At 51.0% G+C, this 5,000-nt stretch overlaps 1 non-coding gene across 1 annotated transcript in view; it reads left to right on the forward strand.

Annotated features, from left to right (window-relative positions):
* The first annotated feature begins 4,639 nt into the window (after positions 1-4,639).
* The window catches only part of LOC124592098, a 1,909-nt gene continuing 1,548 nt past the window's right edge, over positions 4,640-5,000 (forward strand). Inside the window, exon 1 of the ribosomal RNA XR_006977353.1 lies at positions 4,640-5,000. This exon is cut by the window's right edge and continues 1,548 nt beyond it. This is a non-coding gene — a ribosomal RNA (small subunit ribosomal RNA).

Below are 5,000 nucleotides of genomic sequence, written 5' to 3' on the forward strand. Positions count from 1 at the left end.
ACAACACCCAGTGCATCCTCTCCGCCACATTAGACAATCCACACTGTCATAACCAGACTGGGAGGTCCACTCAGAAAACAGAATATCCCACCCACCCGACAACCACCATTGCTCAGCCAAGCCACCAACACCCACACATGTCCTACACAGGGGTGCACCCAACATCACAATACTGCCTCCTCTCACAGCACACAAACAATGGCAGGAATGAAAGACACAGGTCTGCCACAAGCATGGAATGAGAGCGCCGCCTGTCATGAGCCAAAGGTGCATCCTGACGTGGCAAATCAGATGATGCCGCAGGCATCCACTTACTATAATCACAATCAACAAACCGGCCGCCCCGCCCCGCCCCCCATTAAACCTTTCCTTACAACAATGTGTACCTTAACCTAACCTATATCGTACCGTAACCTAACCTATATCGTACCGTAACCTAACCTATGTCGTACCGTAACCTAACCTATGTCGTACCGTAACCTAACCTATGTCGTACCGTAACCTAACCTATGTCGTACCGTAACCTAACCTATGTCGTACCGTAACCTAACCTATGTCGTACCGTAACCTAACCTATGTCGTACCGTAACCTAACCTATGTCGTACCGTAACCTAACCTATGTCGTACCGTAACCTAACCTATGTCGTACCGTAACCTAACCTATGTCGTACCGTAACCTAACCTATGTCGTACCGTAACCTAACCTATGTCGTACCGTAACCTAACCTATGTCGTACCGTAACCTAACCTATGTCGTACCGTAACCTAACCTATGTCGTACCTTAACCTAACCTATGTCGTACCTTAACCTACCCTATGTCGTACCTTAACCTAACCTATGTCGTACCTTAACCTAACCTATGTCGTACCTTAACCTAACCTATGTCGTACCTTAACCTAACCTATGTCGTACCTTAACCTAACCTATGTCGTACCTTAACCTAACCTATGTCGTACCTTAACCTAACCTATGTCGTACCTTAACCTAACCTATGTCGTACCTTAACCTAACCTATGTCGTACCTTAACCTAACCTATGTCGTACCTTAACCTAACCTATGTCGTACCTTAACCTAACCTATGTCGTACCTTAACCTAACCTATGTCGTACCTTAACCTAACCTATGTCGTACCTTAACCTAACCTATGTCGTACCTTAACCTAACCTATGTCGTACCTTAACCTAACCTATGTCGTACCTTAACCTAACCTATGTCGTACCTTAACCTAACCTATGTCGTACCTTAACCTAACCTATGTCGTACCTTAACCTAACCTATGTCGTACCTTAACCTAACCTATGTCGTACCTTAACCTAACCTATGTCGTACCTTAACCTAACCTATGTCGTACCTTAACCTAACCTATGTCGTACCTTAACCTAACCTATGTCGTACCTTAACCTAACCTATGTCGTACCTTAACCTAACCTATGTCGTACCTTAACCTAACCTATGTCGTACCTTAACCTAACCTATGTCGTACCTTAACCTAACCTATGTCGTACCTTAACCTAACCTATGTCGTACCTTAACCTAACCTATGTCGTACCTTAACCTAACCTATGTCGTACCTTAACCTAACCTATGTCGTACCTTAACCTAACCTATGTCGTACCTTAACCTAACCTATGTCGTACCTTAACCTAACCTATGTCGTACCTTAACCTAACCTGTATTGCGCCTTAACCTAACCTGTATTGCGCCTTAACCTAACCTGTATTGCGCCTTAACGTAACCTGTATTGCGCCTTAACGTAACCTGTATTGCGCCTTAACGTAACCTGTATTGCGCCTTAACGTAACCTGTATTGCGCCTTAACGTAACCTGTATTGCGCCTTAACGTAACCTGTATTGCGCCTTAACGTAACCTGTATTGCGCCTTAACGTAACCTGTATTGCGCCTTAACGTAACCTGTATTGCGCCTTAACGTAACCTGTATTGCGCCTTAACGTAACCTGTATTGCGCCTTAACGTAACCTGTATTGCGCCTTAACGTAACCTGTATTGCGCCTTAACGTAACCTGTATTGCGCCTTAACGTAACCTGTATTGCGCCTTAACGTAACCTGTATTGCGCCTTAACGTAACCTGTATTGCGCCTTAACGTAACCTGTATTGCGCCTTAACGTAACCTGTATTGCGCCTTAACGTAACCTGTATTGCGCCTTAACGTAACCTGTATTGCGCCTTAACGTAACCTGTATTGCGCCTTAACGTAACCTGTATTGCGCCTTAACGTAACCTGTATTGCGCCTTAACGTAACCTGTATTGCGCCTTAACGTAACCTGCATTGCGCCTTAACGTAACCTGCATTGCGCCTTAACGTAACCTGTATTGCGCCTTAACGTAACCTGCATTGCGCCTTAACGTAACCTGCATTGCGCCTTAACGTAACCTGTATTGCGCCTTAACGTAACCTGTATTGCGCCTTAACGTAACCTGTATTGCGCCTTAACGTAACCTGTATTGCGCCTTAACGTAACCTGTATTGCGCCTTAACGTAACCTGTATTGCGCCTTAACGTAACCTGTATTGCGCCTTAACGTAACCTGTATTGCGCCTTAACGTAACCGATATTGCGCCTTAACGTAACCTATATTGCGCCGTAACGTAACCTATATTGCGCCGTAACGTAACCCACATTGCCCCTTAACGTAACCTATATTGCGCCGTAACGTAACCTATATTGCGCCGTAACGTAACCCACATTGCCCCTTAACGTAACCCACATTGCCCCTTAACGTAACCCACATTGCCCCTTAACGTAACCCAACACACGTTGGGCCTTAACCCAACACACGTTGGGCCTTAACCCAACACACGTTGGGCCGTAACCCAACACACGTTGGGCCTTAACCCAACACACGTTGGGCCTTAACCCAACACACGTTGGGCCTTAACCCAACACACGTTGGGCCTTAACCTGCTCTGTAATTGTCATACGACGCGTTAAATTAGTGTAGTGTTGCCTAACTGCAACCCCCGCAATATAGTTTGCTACTCGCACTGCCCGGTCCCCAGTGTATCGCTTCATGTTAAACACCTTGCAGCTATACACTGTAATGTGGATGGCAGCAGGACGTACATGCTCAATGCCCTTTGCAGTTGTTCATTGGCATTTGCAGTTGTTCATTGGCATTCGCATGGCGAAGCACTTAGCCTACGCTGTGGTACGGCCTGTGTCAACTGTCCGCTGATGTTGTACGTCCAAATCACACACTGTACTGCACATTGGTCCTCATGTACTGAATGATACATCGTGGTACATGTGACCGTACAACGACTGCGCCAACAACGGCGAACCATGCGGTCCAAATGTTGTGCACTCAGCTACGTGTCGTCTCCCTATAAGAGCTGGATTGCAGTGTGGTATGCCCTGGATGGCGATCAGCATGAGCCGTCTGTTGATGTAGTGGCGCGTGTTGTCAGACGTAGTCGTCTCTTCTCACACACCGTGATAGCACGGTGCACTGCGTTCCACATCTGCGACATGCGACAGAGGCCGGTTGACAGTCGTTCGCGCAATGGACATCGCATACGTACGGGGGCCACCTTCCACGTGTTCGCTAAGCGTGGACATGTTGTTGCGTGTATGTGGGCAGACAGTGTGTCGTGACACCTGACACAGGCATGCAACAATCGTTGAATTTGCAAATGGCGATGGACGCCTACGTTTGCTGGTGACGTTACGCAAATGAACAACTGGTAAACCGTTGTGGTGCGGTTGTTCTCGCTAGGGGTGAATCAGTGATGGCGACGATCGGTTGAGCTACCAACCGGTTGTTGCAGCGATACCCACCATGCCCACGAACGTGAATGGCATGTGGGTGTGAAGCGATACGCGGCGGTGGCTGGGTGGGACCGTCCCCGGCCGGTGAGGGGGGGCCTCCCGGCGTGTTGGCCGTGCGGTGCGTGGGCGCACGCGCTACAGCCGGCTGGTGGGGGCGGCCAGTGGCAGGCGCGCCGGCCGACGGAGGCGGCAGGCGGCGCAGCTGCGCGCCGGCGCACCCTGCACGCGGCGCCGTGCGGCCAAAGTAGGTCCTCGCGGGCCCGGTGCGAAGCGCGGTGGACATCTGCAGTGTGCTGGTCCGATTGAGGACTGTGTGCGCTGAGGATGCGCCGCCGCCCGGCGCTCGGCGCCGCGACGCCGTCTGCTGCTCGGTCGCCTCTGCGGTTCTCGCAGGTGGTTTGTATCGCAGCTGTGCGGACGTGTTGGCGCGTGCGCTGTGCTGGGAGAGTTCGCTTCGGCACCCAAGTGGGGCTTTTGTCCTTCTGTGGCGCTGGCGTTGGAGCTGCCGGTCACCGTAGGTGGCGCGTGTTGTCCTCCGCCGGCAATGCCACGACAGCACGCTCCCGGGCCTCTGTCGGCAGCGGCAAGCTCAGTTGGGAGCACGGGTGGTCGCACCTAAAGCGTCTACTCGCCAAACTCCGGGCGATTGCGCCTCTCTCGAACCCGACCAAGTACTTAGGACGGCGCTGCGCGCCGCCGGGACCTGAGAGGGTTTCGAGGTGTATGGTGCAGGGGAGCTCAGCCTCCTCCTGTTTGCAGAATAATTGAGCGGACGCTTGCGTGTTCGCGCGGGCCCCCGGGACACACTCCCGGGCGGCCGGCTGCTCAGCTCTAGTTGACGCAGCTCCCTGGTTGATCCTGCCAGTAGTCATATGCTTGTCTCAAAGATTAAGCCATGCATGTCTCAGTACAAGCCGCATTAAGGTGAAACCGCGAATGGCTCATTAAATCAGTTATGGTTCCTTAGATCGTACCCACGTTACTTGGATAACTGTGGTAATTCTAGAGCTAATACATGCAAACAGAGTCCCGACCAGAGATGGAAGGGACGCTTTTATTAGATCAAAACCAATCGGTCGGCTCGTCCGGTCCGTTTGCCTTGGTGACTCTGAATAACTTTGGGCTGATCGCACGGTCCTCGTACCGGCGACGCATCTTTCAAATGTCTGCCTTATCACTGTCGATGGTAGGTTCTGCGCCTACCAT

This window comes from Schistocerca americana, unplaced genomic scaffold, assembly GCF_021461395.2.
Source record: "Schistocerca americana isolate TAMUIC-IGC-003095 unplaced genomic scaffold, iqSchAmer2.1 HiC_scaffold_905, whole genome shotgun sequence".
Lineage (NCBI taxonomy): Eukaryota > Metazoa > Arthropoda > Insecta > Orthoptera > Acrididae > Schistocerca > Schistocerca americana.